This window comes from Cupressus sempervirens, chromosome 1 (assembly GCF_028749045.1).
Source record: "Cupressus sempervirens isolate cs-2001-9-10 chromosome 1, ASM2874904v1, whole genome shotgun sequence".
NCBI classification, from domain to species: domain Eukaryota; kingdom Viridiplantae; phylum Streptophyta; class Pinopsida; order Cupressales; family Cupressaceae; genus Cupressus; species Cupressus sempervirens.
Window position 1 is genome coordinate 570,336,807 of NC_143118.1, and position 19,119 is coordinate 570,355,925.

Sequence of the window (19,119 nt, forward strand, 5' to 3'; positions counted from 1 at the left end):
CTACTAAACACTTCTTTTGATTTTTCTTTATCGACACATTTTAGTAGCACTCATTCAGAATTTCTCCAACATAAGCTATTCTAGGCAATAATATATTTGACGGCTTGTAATTTGGTGCTTCTCTTTTAATTTTTAGTCAAATGAGAAGGGGCTTCCATATGTTGTAGATAATAAATGATATTAGTATACCATTCACAATGGTCCATGTCACATGAGTTTGACCTTAAATCATTTGTTACTATATTGATTTGATTAGCATCTAGGTTGGATTGAGCCATAAGCTTAGCTAATCCTTAACCTCTTATCAATTTTGTGATCTAAATTTCAACGTTAAATTCTTGGATCTTGTTGATCCATCTGCATCTCCTACCTAATACTTCCTACTAAGAAAATATGTCCTTGATAGCTACACTAGGTACAAATGCAATAACAATGGCACCTACCAAATAACACCTAAAAGCTTTAACAACTTTTACCAAGGCATAGACTTGTTTCTCATTTATTTCATATTTCAACTCAACGAGCTAGAATGGTTTACTAAAAAATGCAATGGGTTGTTCATATCCTTCCTCATTCTTCTGTAATAAGACTGTAGCTATAGTATAGAATGATGAAAAAGAAAATATGTGCATTGGTTTAGTATAATCTAGGGTTCTGAGGACAAGAGCATTTATTATAGAAATTTTAATATCTTGAAAGGCCTATGAAGGTTCACCATCCCAATTGATAGTAGCTCCTTTCTTAAGCATTTTTGAAATGCACCTACTAATCTAAGAAAAATTTGTAACAAATCTTCTCAAAACGTTTACTTGTCCAAAGAAAGATTGTATTCCACTTATATTTTTTTTGCCTAGGCACCTTGTCAATGGCTACCACTCTTTTAGGATCTATTTGTACTCCATCCTTTGATACTATATGTCTCATTCATTTACCTTCAATTAACCCAAACATACATTTCTTTGGGTTTAGGGACACCCCATACTCCATGGCTTTGATAAAGATATTTTCCAAATATCTACAATGGTCTTCATCCTTCTTGGAATAAGTTGTGAGATCATCTTGGTATACTACCATGAACTTGTTAATATATTCATGGAATGCTACATCCATAGCTCTCTAAAAAGTTGCACTTGCATTAATCAATCCAAATGGCATCCTCACATATCATAGGTTCCTCATTGAGTTGTAAAAGTTGTCTTAAATTGTCCATTTTCTTTCAGAAGGACCTAATTGTATCCTAAAAATCTATCCATCATGGACATCGATTTATAACTAGTTACTTGTTGCAGCATAGCTTCCATATTTGGTAGCCCATAATTGTCCTTTAGAGATGCAATATTCAATTTTTTAAAATCTACACATAGCCTTATATCCTCATTATTTTTTTGGATAAGTCCCAAATTTGAAACCCAAGTGGAGTGCCTAATTGGTTTGATTATCCCTCCATACCTTAGCTTCATCAACTCTTCTTGCATTTTGGGGCCTAGTGTAGGATTTTTTTATCTTTGCTTCTATCTGAAAGGTTTTACATTATATTTTAATGGTATGACATGTTGGAAAATCGCTTCTCTGTAGGATTTGAGGTCATCATATGACCATGCAAAGACATGTTTGTATTTCATTAGCAAATCAATCAGTGAAGTTTTGGCCAATATAAACCTTCTTAGGAGCCTCTTTAGTACCAAGATTCATTTCTTCTAATTCTTGAGGCTTAGGGTCCCTAGTTCTAGGTTTTACTCTATCTTGATTATCAAAAATATTCTCTAGAACTACTAACCCCTTGAGTACCTTGTTAGTTTTTAACTGCATGATCTCCTGGCCAAAATTTGTTTCCTTACCATTAATGGTTTTAATTAAATCGTTGTAATCCATTTCTTGACCATGGTATTTGTCCTCATTTAAAATGAAATTTAGAATATCTTTATCATCTTCAAAGACTTGCCAATTTTCAACATTGGTAGGTATTGAAGGCCTATATGTATGAAATTCCTAAAAATGACATTTTCTTAGGCTTGTTTTCTACATTTGCAAGTAGGTCTACCATTTTATTCTAGCTTCTATCCCTCCATGAAACACCAAATGCATCCAAAAACACTATATGGTCCCATAATACATTCCTATATTGTTTCAACCTTTTTTTTTGAAGCAAAAGTTTCCCTAATTTGTGAAATAATCAATTTAGAGTCACCTATGACACACAATTTTTTGATTCCATGGTGTTTGGCAACTTTCAATCTAAATAGAAAAGCTTTATATTCTTCTATATTGTTAGTACAAGAAAAGTTTAAAGTAAATGAATATCTAAACATATTCTTTTTAGGAGAAACAAAGACTACTCTTGCCCTTAAACCTTCTTTGGAACTAGCTCCATCAAAGTACATGGTCCACAAGACTGGTGAATCCATATAGCATTCCACTTCATGTTCAATTACAATAGGCAATTTCTCTACTTCTTGAATGATCAATTTTGCCCTAATAGCATTCACACCAGTATCTAAGAAACAAGTTGAATACTTATCAATGCCTTCTCCAATAATTTTATTGACCCTTTGCTCTCTATCTATCCTAAATGCCTTATCACCTATATGGAAATTTGTATAAGACAAGTCACATTGGAGACTACCTCCCATAGCAACACTCCACTTTCTAGAGAGAAACATCCCATAATGTTGGGGATGTCAACCACAAGGACTAACATGGTCAATTCTACTTTAGGGTATCTAGCTAACTTGAATGGTAATGCACTAATAGTACCTATAACAGGGACTTCTCTAGCATCCATACCTCTACATCTACCTTTTTTAGTATCTACCTTTAGACCTAAACCTTCCATAACTTTAACAGGCATGATGGTGTTAGATTCTCCTAGATCTATCATGTAGCTCTTTAGGGTTTTTCTTTTTATGATCAAACTGAGAAAAAATGGGTCAATATCTTCTATGTAGGCTACTGATGAATCATCCAAAAACATTTGAAGGATTTGGGATATAATGCCATTATATTGTACCACTACTAGGGTTTGTTGAACAATACTTAGTTCAACCATATTACCACTATTTCCTATCCCACCCAACCATGATAAGGCCTTAATCTTGTGCTCCTTGATTCTAAATAATTGAGACAAAGGTAATTTGATAGTAATTTGTGAAAACATAGATATCATATCAATAGGCTCAGATACAGTGGGCTTCACAAGCATACCTAGAGTGGAAGTCCTTTGAATAGCAGGCACTGTGATCTACTTGGCTAAATTAGATCCTAAATTCTTTTCTTGCACTACTGTTCTAGGGGTATCACTTGTTTGAAATTGCACTTTCTTTTTAGGCTCCCATTTCTTGACTTTACTATATTTTTCCTTTGCTATCTCATTATGAGTTTTCTTGCTCTCATCCTTCATCTTGTATGCAATATCCTTGATGAATATACCAAAAGATTTTCCAGTATCATTTCCAATTGTCTTATTCCTCAAGTTATAGTTACCCTGCACTTGAGAAATCATTTCTACATTGATTTTGTCAATCTCCTCCTTTGAAGGAATTCTCAAGTTTATATTATCAATATTTGAGGATACATTACATACCTTGTCTTTATCATAATTTTCATCATCTAAAAATAATTGTTGATGATGTAGCTGGTGAAAAATTCTTTGACTAGTAATGTCATCCTTATGTTCCTCTAAATCATAATCTACATAGTCATCAAACATGCCCACCATATTATAGCTTACATCATCATGGATCTTTTCTTCTTCTTCTTCATGTTGTGTACTCAAATCTGAAGAAAATGACTAAGCAACTACGTAATAGTCTACAAAATGAGATGATTAACATATGATGCACCATGGTACATCATCATTCATATTAATGGAGCTTCTCTACAAAGGATCTAGTGTACCCTTATCTTTTACATTCTAGGTTTGGTTGGGAATTGGTTTACCATCCTTCCATTGAGTGGTATAGGGGCAATTCTACATTCTTGGCTATCTATTGAAATGGTTATTATTTGACAAAGAATTCTCACCAACATTGGTTTTTCTTGAATTGAAAGTTAATGGATTAATGTTCTTTAATAGGTCAAGTACTTGACCTATTGTGGGTTCTTCGAGCTTCTTTCTTACTTGAACTTTATCATTTTCTTTCTTGTTATTCTTGGGATTGAACAACTTTGGGTCATCCCTTCTCCCTAGCTTACTATATGATCTTCTATTATTTTCAATATTTATTGCAATTCTAAAAGTATCCCTTAAAGTTTTAGGCTCTTTGTCCCTCAACTGATAAGCCATATTGCTATCAAAAGCATTGAAGTATGTTGTAAGGAAAACATCTTCATTTAACTTCATAACCTTAAATAATTTGTATATTCCTTTCTAGAATCTTACATTGAAATTGAATGTAGATTCATTAAGACTTTTCTTGATATTTTTTAAATCATTCAACATGAAACCAACATTATTATTATCACCATATTTTTCTTTGAACAATTTCTCCATATCACTCCAGGAACTGATATAATCATCTAGTAATCTTCTAAACCAATCCCTAGCATCCTCAATCAATGAATGTATAGAAAATTTCATCACCACATCTTCATGCTCAACTTTAAAGTCATTTAACATATCTATAAAGACTCTTAAGTATTCCTCACTAGTGACAACATTTTTTCTAGAGAACTTGACAACTTTATCCCTTGGATCAAAAGATATGAGATGAGAAAAACTAGGAATCCCTACAAATGATATTTGTCTAAATTTTTCTACATATATAGGCTTTTTCTAAAAACTAGCAGCATTGGATGTGCTTTCTATATTAGCCTAATTGTGGGCAATATTTTTTGATTGTTGTATTTGGATAGTAAGGATCTAAATACTAGTGGTGGATGAAGAGATAGGGGTAGATTGAGACATAGCTTGACTAGATATTACTGATCCACAAGTAGGCACAAAAGTTGCAATTTGAGTAGACAAGTTGGGCCGGGAAGCTAAAGCAGAGTTAGACTTAATAAATTTAATCTTTCTCCCAGTTTTTGCTACTTGAGCTTCATTCTCAACCTTCTAAAGTTCTTTTTCCAAATCCTCTTTCTCCTTTCTAGTTTTTTCCATATCAAGGTCTAGTTTAGACATGAGAGGATTTAAAAATTTGTTTAATGCAACTTGGGGTTCATTTATTTGGATTCCTATATCTTTTTCCTTTCCCTTATCTATGGGTTCCATAGGAGGTTCTATAGGATCTATTTAGATAGGCTTGTAGGCTTGGACTTGAGAAATTATAGGTTCTTTCCTTTGGCTCATGAGCTTTTCTTGTTCTAGAACTTTAGATCTTAAACTATGTATATCCCTAAACAAATCAGCGTGAAGGACTGAAGCCCTTTATTCTAACTTCTTATTTTTTCTTTCAAAGTAGCTATCCTTCTAAGTAGGTTATCTCTTTCAATAATGGCATTTAAGGTGGCTTGATCTATTTCTTTCTCCAAATAGACACACTTGGCCTCCTCTTCTACAACCCATTTCTTTGGGACTTCTACATTTGAACAGACTTCTTTAGGGTCTACAGAAGTCACTTCTAAATTAGCAAGATCATCAAGATCTATAAGATTAGTTTCCATAAATAGAAGAGTTCTGAATGCTTCATTATATTCCCATATTCTAACTTATGATTCATATCTGATATATGAAACATATCTCCTACTAAGGAAACATTCCTATCATGATAAACTTGGCCTTCTTATAGTAGGGTACTAAATATCCCCCCCCCCCCCCGAAAATTCATAGTTTCTGACTCATAATTCAATGAGGAGGACTCCCTTCCTACCATTGGTTGGTATTGAGGGTAAACTAATGTATTTCTTCTTGGTTTCCATGTGGGATTTGGATCTGACTTCTTTTTTCCTTGATTCTTCCTACCACCTTGGGGCAGATTAGTGTATAATGGTACATCAAGATTGGCCCTTGTGTATGCTCTTGTATTTTTCCTTTTATTAGCCATTAAGAGGGAATTTCTTATTAAATAAGCATTAGCTCCAAAACCTTAACTAAGTGACCACCCTATTCTAGTGACAATATGATAGTAAAATAGCTTTTGACTTCAATAGAAAGACATAAGAAAATGGGAAATAACCTTGTAACACAGATGGACCAATCACAAAAATACATGACTACTTCGATTGCTTAACAAATAAGATACTTCAAAAAGCTTGTGTACATCAATGTACACTTGTGGCACTAGGTTTCTCTCTCTCTCTCTCTCTCTCTCTCTCTCTCTCTCTCTCTCTCTCTCTTTAAATTCTCAAGGTTTGTCACTAAAATAGACTTACTATAACCACAAGCAGCACTAAAAAATTTTTGACACACACGTAGACAACAAGACCAAAGAAACTATGGTACTGCTTATACATGTGAAGAAAGTTTCCCCTGTAGAGTTGTCATTTTGTTGGTTTTTTTCAACTATTAAGAAACAAAATAATTAATACCAAGATAATGAAACTCACAAAATCTAAGGATCAACTATTTCCCATTGACAATCTATACGTGCTTCTTATCTGGATCCAACTACAACAAAATCAAGACTAATTTTCTACTCTTTAGGCTCTACAAAACCAAGGCAGGTATACCTAAGGGATGGAAGATTCTCAAAATAAAACTATACATAGATTTAGTTCATTCTATGACACTCTATAATAACACATATCCCTTAAAAGAAGATATGGTCACCATTCTTCTTAGGTTTACACATAATTCTAGCCACAGTAGCTAACTACAACTTAGAAGTTAAATGTAAACAAGTGCTGACCAACATTGATAACTATTTAAATAGTAAAGAAAAATTGATTTCAAATTTAATCTTGATGTTTACTTATGATCATTCTATCTGTAGATTGAAATAATCAAATGAGTGCCTTATCTGATGGGATTTAGAGTCTATTCAATTTACAGATTTAATTGATTGTATTACAAAAAATGTTAACAGTAATTCTTACTGAAGCTCATTCTTATAAACATCCATCATATTACCATGGCTATCCTATCAATTTTATGGAAGCATTTACGTAATTCTTTGAATTAAAAATAATAGTAAATTGGCATATAATTTGGTTCAATTGCATTCAATTGAACAAGACTTGGTCATATAATCTCAAGATAACATAATGAAAATGGAGACAAGATTCAATCAGAAAAGATGTGGGGATAGTTCACCTTTGTATTCATTCCATTTTAAAAAATTGTATAGAGTTGAATAAGACTCAAAATGACTCAAGATGAAACATCTAAATCCTATCAAGTTGATGTATTGTCACAAATTTGTAGAGAAAACGTATCACAAAGTATACATCAATAAAGTTGGACCAAACAGACTTAGTAAAGACTTAGGAAGACAATAATTTTGACTCTTTCTTTAGCCCTGAAATCCAACTTATATAATGCGAGATGCAACAAGCTTCAAGCATATTAAAACTATCACTTATATGAAATCTCACTTATATAATGTGAGACAAAAGATAATTACATTTTAAAACTATCACAGAAAGACAAAATTGTGTGTGATAGAACAACTTTTCATCAAGGTATTATGTTTGATGGGCCTAATTTTTGTTACATTTCAAATGCTAATAATTCCATAATTGGCCTTTTTCTATTTTGAATCGTCAAAATATGTAGCCATCAAGTTTTCCAATGATGTTTCAGGAACTAATTTCTACAAATTTACCTCAACTCGGGCATTTTTGCTTGCATCATCATGTACTATCAAGGTGAGAGTTACATTTAGGTTTGTTCCTGGGTAAGTGCACCAAGTTGTGGTGCCAAAAGGGAGGTATAAGTGGACACCTTTTTCCTAAAATCAGCAATTTCTAGACTTCAACAAGAATTTGAAGATATTTACACGCAAAATTTTAAGATATGACAAAAACAAAAGTCATAGTCCTTTGAATCTAGTTTCTAAACTACTAATTTTTTTCAAAATGGTTTAGTTTTAGGTCCTCAAAAAAGGGAGCCACAAAAAGTGGTACTATTTATTCCAAAAAACATAACATAGTACAAAGTGTGGGTAATTTTATGATGTGTATTTTTGTTTTTAATGAATTTTTTAACTAGACACATCCCAAAAATGTGAAATATCTGTGTGTTCCCCCTAGAAATGATTGAAAACTAGAATAAAATCAAAACTTCTTTTTTTCAAAGTGTGTAGAATGGAGTCTAGTTTCTTAAAAACTAAGTTGTTACAAAATTTGATGAATGGGCTAAAATCTACAACCCAATTAGTACATGTTGGTTTTTGACAAAAAATGGACATACATTCAAAAGAAATTATAGATGAAAGGCTTGAAATAGTTTAAATAAAAAATAAATTATATGGTTGTGTAGCTAAAACAGAGACCTACAATGTCATGTAACTTGATTCTATCAATGCTCAACCACGAGGAAAATAGAAGGAGAACAAACAAGAAAAATCAATCATATTTTGTATGTTTGTAGCAAAACACATCTTAGACCAGTTTATAGACTCTAAAGCTTTGGGTTGGATCCCCAAGGCAAAGACAAACATTAAGCTTGGTAGAATGCAAAGCTTTGAATAGCACATGCACCCTATAGTGCGCGCGCTATAGTGCACACATGCTATTTAAAGCCTTTTAAATACTGCGTATGTGCTTTGTAAATTTTTTTTGAAAAGTGTGCACATGATATAGTACATACACACTATAGTGCATACACCCTATAGCACGTGTGAGCTTATCAAAACTAGAAAGAAAAAAAAAGATGTCATCTTTTTGGCACCACAACTTGGTGCACTCGCCCTCCTACCACATCATCCATCTGGTCCACAATAATTTCCACTTGGGATGGTTGCCCTTCTTTGTCTTCTTCTTTTCTTAGATCTACTAAAGGTGAATCAATGATCTGTATTTCATCATGATCCATCTCATCATTATCACTTTCAACTTCTTCCTACTACTCATCAGAAACAATATCTACCATCCACTTGTTAAAAAGTGTGTCATCTAGCTAGTTCAACTGCAAAATGTTATTTTTCTTCTTGATTACATAATCAGCCACTTTTTCAATGTTAACAAAACCTTGTTTCAAAGAACCAAAGAAAAATTAAACCTTCACAATTTCCTCTATTGTGGTTTCGAACCATGCATTTCCTTTTTCATTAATGACTATTTATTCTCAAACAAAACAAGTCATCTAATTCTTTGGTCCATTCCTCCTTACTTTTCAATCTATTCTTCTTATCCAAAGCAAATGGGATTAAATAAAAATTTTCACTTCTATAATTATCCAAGTAGCTAACAATTCTTCTCTGCAACTCAACTCTTTTATCATCAAATTCTAAAAGATCACTAAAAACATCATAATTTTTTTTCTATTTGGTCATGTGTAGACTTTATGATAGAGTAACTTAAAAGTGTGACTTCTTTTCTCCTCTTAGTCCACTTATTGACAATGCATTTCAAGGTTTCATCACTAGCTTTTATTTCCTCCCATATGTTTATTACCTTTGCTAACTAATCATAAAAGAATGGCCATTCAATTTTATCAACCAAATACATGAGAGTCTTTCTTAATTTGTCCTCATACTGCACATTTAACTCTACATTCAAGGCCCATAATTTGTTCTTTTCCTCTTCAAAATATTCAATTGTATAATACTATGGCCTATGTGGTGTATCAAGAATCTCAATAAGGGGATTGGATTTAAAAGGCTCCACTAATGGGTGAGGGTATGTGATCCTTGGCCTAGTAGACCATCCCATCACCTTATTCTCATGTTCAATTTTCTTTTGAACTTTTTTACTGTAGGCTTCTAGAACCTTTTCATATTTATTTTACAATTCAAACATAGCCTTTTCTTCTCTCTCAGTTGTGGCTAAATTTAAACTAGATACTTCCTCACCCAGACGTGTAGCTTCTACATTGGTAATATCTTCCACCCTTTTCACAATTAGGTTACCTATCAATCTAGTATTATCAAGATGATAGGAGCTAGTCCTAGATTTTTTCCTTATCAACAAAATGACTAATGTAGCTTGGTCCTCACTCAATTTGGCACCTTTTTTTTTTTAATTCCTCTTATCTTCTATATTTATTTTTCTCGAACAAAATTAAAAACTAAGGGATCTTCTATATCCCAATTGGGTAGTAGTAGAATACCAGATGATTTTACCATTTGTCTCCTTTCTTCAAGGGTCATATCTTGGAATTTTTGCATCATTTAATCTTTCATTTGATTCTATATGGCTATCTCCTCCATTTTTGGATGCTTTGTTCTTAGCTTATTCTACCTTTCCTCATATTTTCCCATATTTTTTCTCCATGCAAATTAGTAAAAGTCTCTTGTTCTAATAATATTGTCATTAGGTAGAAGTTTATGGCTGGCCTATTCAATTACAAGATCTACCTCCTTTCCTCTATAATATACTACTATCAATTCTAAGTTAGGCATTGGAGGTTCCTATAGATTTCCTTCTTCCTACTTAGCATGTGTGATGAATATTTCCCCTTGGGATCCCATTTACTCTATCTACTCCCTAGTGAGTTTTTCATCTCCAATTGTAATGGGGTTTGTGTAGGTTAATAAGCTTTAACCTAAGCTACCCATTCCCTTATTATCTTTTTCCTTTTAGGTGAGGGTTCATCAGGTCTTTCCTCTAAGGATACACTCGCAGATGTCTCTATCTATTTCACTTTATCTGAAAAGCTCATTTTGTTATGAATTATATGATAACTAGGTCTTTTATAGATGATGAATAGTGTTGTTCCAACATTGGAAGTGAATGCCAATCTCCTCATGACCTCTTTGGCTTTGTCTAGATAGGTATTGATAAAAAAATTATTTCTTCTAATTCATTGTTTTTGTTATTTCAAGAAAGGTAAGCATGACCTTATTTATTTTATCTTCCTCTATTTTTGCATTACCAAGAGGCTTGTAATCTTTGTCAAAACAATGAATAAATTCCAAAACTCTGGACAAAACTCTCCACTTCTACTTCTTAGTCTCTCGCTCTTGCAAAGAGAACTCATTCCAAATTATATCCTCAATGAAATAGGGCTCATGCTTTATGGAACCAAACTTAAGCCTAATTCTAAAAAATAGATCATAATATCCCTCAGTATCACAAAAATGGGCAGGATACACAACCATCTTATATTGGTCCAAAAACTTGTATAAAGACAACCAACCACCTTTTGTAATTACAAATTGGTGGGCTACAATACAAGTTGGGAAAATTGAACCTCTTCTTCTTCTATCCAAATAAGTTTCCTTCAATCCTCCTAGTAGCCATAATATCTTAGCTATCCCTACTTTTAGACGCACCTAGTAGGGAAATACATGAGGAGTCCCTTGGAAACCATAAACTCTAAAAATAATTGAAACAAGGTATGGTATAATATCTCCCCAATTATGTGATACTTTCAGACTAGTAGGATTATCCATGGGGCTGATAAAATTTATTAGTGCCCTAGGAACTCTAGGATTGTCACTTAATAAGAGGCACCTTAACTTTGTGGTAATGTACCTATCAAACCTGATGAAATTAGCCTTTTCTATATCCCACATCATATCTGTACTCCATAATTGAACTGGCAGAGCTTCTCCCTCCTATTCTCTATTCAAAACCATTTCCTTCCCATAATATGTCACACCTTTAAATAAGAACATATCCATCAGCAATGAGTAATGACTGAAATTTTTTTCTACCTTATCCTTGGCAATTCCAACCAAGCCTGTATGGATTTCTTTTGCTAAATAAGAGGTGAAATCAAAAATAATATCAACACCAAAAGAAGAAATTTGAGCCATCATATACATAAAATTAATGGGCATGAGATTCTATTCATCCTCACCAAAAACCCTACACAGAGTCATATATATCTCTACAGCCTGGGAAGTGAAACATTCCTTTTTAAAAGGTTCCCTAGTAGATGCTATGATTTCTGGCGGATTCCCAATTGTGCCTATGTCTTCTCTTAATGTGCCCTACCTAATCTTATCCTTTTTTTATTGATATTATTTTTTCAAGTCTTGTAGGTCAATAGGTATATGATAATCTAAAAGTGGCTCAAGACCAAAAACTTCTCAAATTTCCTTAAGGCTTATTGTGATCAATCATTCAAATCCCAACATTCTCACTACTCTGATTGGTAGGTCATAATTTTTGGCAATAGCTACCAATAGTTCATAATCCATAAAAACACTAGGGACCATTAGTTTTCCTAAGTCAAAGTTCCAAATATTCACATGAGGAGCAAATAATTTCATTTCTAAGAACCATTTTTTGAAAAGGAAAATCCTTGTTTGAGATGTTTTGGCATCTTTAACCCAATTTCCCTTATCATTTAATCTATTGGCAATCTTCAGTCTAGGATTTAGAGAGGTTAATTTTTTCACTTGAGCAGATTCATTTGTGGACTCAAACAATAGATCAAGAAGATCATCATGCATGTTTCTAGATAAATAATCTACTTGACCCAAGAAAACTTTTTTTTGAGGCATGATGACTAAAATTGAAAAATACGAGAAAGCTTAATATATAGTGGACTAAGAAACTTGCTTGCTCTTCACCATTCTATAATTGTAACTTTGTAACACACAATGATTAATGGAAATTTCTTTGCATTTTAATTGCCAAGCACAATTTCTCAATGGCTCTAAGCTCTTTGAAATTCTGAAGATTTGTTTGGATGGAGAAGAATTATCAAAATCTTTGCAATAAACTCTATTCCTAGTTCACATGAGGAGCTTTAAATCCTCATAAATGAACTATAAGGAGAATAGGATTGGACCACCTTCTATTTTTTTTAAAGCACACCATTGATTACAAACATTCAACGATCTAGGGATAGAATCAAGGATGACTCATTTTCTACTTGCCAGGTTGGAATTCAATCTAATAAGCTCTCCCCATGTAAGCCTCTCTTCACTACTAGAAACTTTCTTTGGACCCATTGGTGCTTGTAGACACATGTCGCCTTCTTGCTATGTCACTATGCATAAATAGTGAGCAATTTGCTTATGTGACATAGTGAACATTATTGATTCATTGTAATCTGATGATGTGCATTTCACCAGTGCTTTAACATGATTATGGTGGGTCCTTGTATTTCTTCCTTTGGTTGCCATGTCACTACGATTGAACTTCAAACAATTTCTCATAACGACTTAGCACCTACTGTCGATGCAATTTAGATCTTATGGTAAGAAACTTGCAATCATCTTACTGAAGATGTGGTGGGCCCATGTGTTCTCTGCTTTGGTTGCCACGTCACGTGGGATAAACATCAAGAAACTCTTCATAGTTACTTGGAAATAGTCATTGATGCACTTTGATTTGACAGTTCCAATGGTTCATCTGCCTTCTTTCTAAGTGAGAATCCATGTAATACATGACAAGATATCACCTTGACACACTTGAAAAGTATTAGTATTAATTATCTTTCTGGTACCACCTCCTTTTCAGTTCCTACCATGTTTTGATTTATTGGGAAGGCACTATGTCACTACCAGCCAAAATGATGGGTTTTTCGGTTGTGATATAGCGACCTCTAAGCCATTTGAAAAAATTTAGTAGAAAAGGAGATGCATGTTCTTACCACTGATATTGCATTGATTACTTCTGGCATTCTATGAGAATTATGTGGTGTATTAATTATAAAGAATAGTTTTTTATGGCACCTAACATACATTAATCTCACTACCTTTAACTTTATTGGGAAGGTGTTATGTTGCTACCAACCAAAATGATAAGTTTTTCGATCACGACATAGCGACTGAAATTATCTTTTAGAAAACCATCACCATGAAGGAAGAAACAACAAGTCTTCACTCAAGCTCCAATTACTACATCTGACACCCCTAACAACCTTCTATACTAGCATGACTTATTAATGATATGCTAAATTTGAGTGCTATAACTTACTTCTAGTCCCATTGTCTTTCACTTTTGTAGTGAGTCACTATGTCACTATTGGTGAAAACTTACCACTTTTTGGTCATGACATAGCAACCTCAGTTGAGTTTAGAAAATTCCAACGATGTTGGTTAAACATGAAAAGTTCACATAAAATGTTAGCTGGGTCCTAGGGGTAGCAACAAATTTGGTGACTATGTCACCAAACACAAAGTAACCAGAATCCTTCAACATGACATAGTGACTACCATAGATCTTGGCAATATTTGTTAATGCACTTTGATCTTATAGTTCCAATGGTTCATCTACCTTCTTTTTTAGTGCAAATCCATGTAACATATGACAAGATATTTCCTTGACATGTTGGCAAAGTATTAGTATTAATTATCTTTTTGGCACCACCTCCTTTTCAATTCCCACCACATTTTGATTTACCTAAAAGGCACTATGTCACTACCAGCCAAAATGATGGATTTTTCAGTCATGATATAGCAACCTCTAAGCCATTTGAAAAATTTTCGTAGAAAAGGAGATGCACAATCTTACCACTAGTATTGTATTGATTACTTCTGACTTTCCATGACAATTATGTGGTGCATTAATGATAAAGAACTTTTTTTAATGGCACTTGACATACATTAATCTCACTACCTTTTACTTTACTAGGAAGGCACTATCTCGCTACCAACCAAAATGATAAGTTTTCCAGTTGCAACATAGCGATTGCCATTATCTTTCAGAAAACCATCACTATGAAGGAAGAAATGACAAGTCTTCACTTAGGCTCCAATTACTACATCTAACACCTTTAACAACCTTCCATAATAGTACACCTTATTAATGATATGTTAAATCCCAATGCTATAAATTACTTCTAGTCCCATTGTCATTCACTTTTACGGGGAGTCACTATGTCAATACCAATGAAAGATTACCAATTTTTGGTTGTGATAGAGAAATCTCTATTGAGTTTAGAAAATTATGATAGTGTTGGTGAAACATGAAAATTTCACATAAAATTTTAGCTAGGTCCTAGGGGTAGCAAAAAAATTGGTTGCTATGTCACCAAACACAAAGTAACCAGAATCCTTTAATGCAACATAGTGACTACCATAGATCTTAGAAAAATATGATGGTGTAGGCATTTTGTATGAAGTTTCAATAAAAAATTTAAAGTTCCCAAAAATTATGATCACTTAAAATAATTTTTGCAATGAAAAACTATGGGATGATGATCATATGACATAGAGGGCACCAAAGGTACTTAAAATAGGGCTTTTTCTTAGGGTTTAAACAATATTTCCATGACCAAACCCTAATTTGCAAACTCAAACTAGTAACATATAGCAAGATATCTTTATGAAGACATATAGCAAAAACATGACCAACACTAGCAAAGGAGACATGGTTTGTAAACTACACAAAGCATTATATGGTCTCAAATAAGCTCCCAGAACTTGGCATGAAAGTCTCCATAATTACTTGGTACAAATTGGTTTACAAAGTACTAATGATAATGGTAGTTTGTATATTAAGGAAGGACTAGATAAGAAGAATGTGTTAGCAAAAATATTTGTTGATGATACTCTATTTACAAGAAATGATGATTTATGCAAAGCATTCTCAAAAGAAATGAGCAAAGAATTTGAGATGTCCATGTTTGCTAAAATAAAATTCTTTGTTGGATTGCAAATATAGTAGAACAAGAATTATATCTACATCACTCGATCTAAGTATATCAAGGAGATACTAAAGAAATTTTGAATGGAAGATTCAAGACTAGTTGGAACACCTATGTCAACTAGACATAAGCTTTCCAAAAATGATGGTTCTAAAGAAGTAGACAAGATCACTTACAGATCAATGACTAGAAATTTATAGTATGTAGTTCACACAAGGCCTAATATTGCTCTAGTAGTTGGAATAGTGGCAAGATTCTCAACAAATCCCAAGGAAAATCACATGATGGCAATCAAGAGAATCATGAGGTATCTAAAAGGTACTGAAGACTATGGTTTATGGTACAAACTTGGAGGCAATTTTGACTTCAATGTATTTACACTGATGTTGATTGGGTAGGAAGTCTAGATGATAGAAAGAGCATTAGTGGTGGAGCATTCTTTCTTGTCAAAAGACTAGTATCTTGGACAAGTAAGAAGAAAAATTATATATCTCAATCCATAGTAGAGGTAGAATACGTAGCAGGAGTAGTAAATTGCTCTAACATTGTTTGGTTCAAACAACTATTGGAAGGAATGAAGGTAGAAGTCAAAGATCCAATTGTCATATATTGTGACACCAGTGCAACCAACATATCAAAAAATCCAATAATGCATTCCAAAACAAAGCATATCGCTATAAAGTATCACTTCTTAAGAGAGTTAGTACAAGAGAAAGAAGTCAGATTGGAATATGTCAATACAAAGGAGTAGATTGTAGACATATTCACCAATCCATTACCTAAGGATGAAATTTCGTATCTAAGAGGTAAGATAGGGGTCATTCCCCTATCTAAAATTCACTAAATAAAGTTTAGTGAATGCATTAACTAGAACCTATTGAAGATCAATCAGTTGATGCAGAATTGGCAAGGGCATATTGCAGAAGAATTAGTACTTAAGGTACATTTATATTTATAGAGTTATTGTCTTTGGCATGTTTTTCAAAGAGGGAGAAGTTTACTTTCATATCTCTTAGAAATTTTTGGAACCAGAATAAAGTTATAATCGAGAGAGAAAGAAGTCTTCTAAAGAAGAAGTATGCTAAAAGAGGGAGGATTTTCTTAATGAACATGGTAATAGCATTGTTAAAAGGAAGAGCTCATACTGATAGAGGGATTTCTCAAATATAAAATCTAAAATTTCATTGTGCTATGACATGTTGTGTTGCCATCAATGCCAAAGAGGGAGATTTTTGGATATAATTGATTAATTACATGTTGTCTTTGATGTTACATAAATGTCATAATCATTATCTGTAAGTATATACTGAGCTCACTCAGGCAGTTAAAATAGTTCTCAGTGTCTATCGAGCATTCTTGTGTTTGCCTAGTTTAGAAGGTAGTGTCTACTAAGTTCACTTGAGTGTCAAAGGAAAAGTTGCAAACAGTGAGTGTTAACTGAGCTCACTCAAATAATGAAACAAAGTTGGATGGAACTAGTGCTAACCAAGCTCACTCAATTTTTAAAGGATTTTCATAAGTTTGTAGTATTAACCAAGCTTCTGTTGGTTAACAAAGGAAATCATTGCAAATTTAATTTCTATTGAGTAGGGCTGGCTAACAAAGGATTTCTTATTTTTTTGTATTAAGTTTAATTGATTTATCTATTGATTCCAGCTAACTAAGGTGATGAATATTGATTATTGTAAGTTGTATTTGAGCTAACATGAAAAAGTGGGAGTTATAAGTATAAGGTCAAGTTGTGATTTCAAAGTGTGCAAGTAGCAAGTGAAAGTGAATGTGAAAATTATGGTGATATGATTGAAGATCTATTGATTAGTAGAGGAGGCGAATTGGAAGGATAAGAAGAATATCCTTGTGGTACAACAAATCCACATTCAATGAGGAAGGATCAAGTACAAGCAAAAATAGAGATCTGAAATCATCAAATTGGTTGTAGTCAAATAAGGTCATCTCATCGTTACTCTCTAACCATTGTAGTAGTGATCTAAATCTCCTAATAGATTTGGCTTAACAACTATTTGCAAATCCTCTAACAAGGGGGTAATTCCATTGAATTGTTCTCAAAGACCTCTAACCAAGCCACTCCTAATATGGTGATTAAATCCTTTAATAGGGTCACACCTAATAGTGTGTTTTGTAACCTTTAACAGGGTTGGCTTCTAATAGGGCTCACTTCAAAAGAATGAAAATCAATAACTAGTTGCTACTACTGGTTTTTCCCAAATTGGGTTTCCACATTAAACCCTAGTGTCAAATGTGTTCATGCTATTTTCTTTATGTGTTTGAAACTAAGTTAAAGTAATGGTAATCACAGATAACATCTAATTATTTGTATGTTAATATTTTACTGAGCTAATCCAGTTATTACTGAGTTATAGCATATTGTGTGTTTACCAAGCTTCAACAATATTTAGTTATCTATTTTCATTTTGTACTGACATCTAAGCGATCTAGGATTTATTTTTGTAGTAACTAATTCACCCCTCCCCTCTCAATTACTCCTCTTATATTTCTAATAGGGACTTGTCTAAAAAATAAACGTGGTTGAAGCTCTATTCTTAGATAGCATGGCATGTGTAGATTTGAAAACTCTAGGGCATTGCATTTGTTTCTACTACTATAGAACCATCTTTAGTAGACCTAATGTTGTGGTTTTTAAATGCATTGTTTGAGTTTAATAGGATTTTCTAGAATTTTTCTCATGTCATGACTTCATATAGAAAATAAAAAAATGGAACATAGACCGAGTTACATAAACTATGAAATCTATCTTGATATCCACTGAAATACTTTTAGTCAAAAACTAAGTAGAATGGTGTGGAAAATAGGAAAAAAGATGGTAAAGTGTACAAAATTTAGATAACAATAGTATCTAAGAAATTTAGGATTAGAGCATTAATAGTCATTCATTTTCTAACAATTTAGGATTGGCTACTTTTCCCTGGATGGGGGAAGGTGCTTTAACATTCATTCCTTTTCTAACATTTTTTGTGGAGTTCTAAGTAATCTTCTTAACCACATGCATGTCTATATTAGTTGGTTACAACTAATAATGAAAAAATAAACAATACATACATCTAGCTATGTGAGGAATAAATTGCATTCCAATAAAATGAAGTACAAATATGAGTAGGTTTGATTGTGGTAAGCATGGAAGTAAAATCATTTTACTTAAGAAGCTATAAATGTTTGGTATCATAGTGCCTTCCATAGATTTTTTTTAATTAAAATTAATAATTAGAGTATGAGATGTAAAGAAGCTTTACTTATGTGTTATATAATTAACATATAGTTTTAATATCTTAGAATAGATGACTATTTTTTTAGAAATTATTTAACTTCAATACAACACATATGTATAATCTCGAAGAATAGATGCACAACATTGTACTTGTGCCCTTTCCATATGATAATTTGGACATTTTCAGTCCTTGGGATACCACTTTCTCCATTGGCTAAGTACTAAAATAAGAGTACTAAATTCAGATTAATTTTTGTGATCTAATTTCAATTAACCTCTATTGAATATT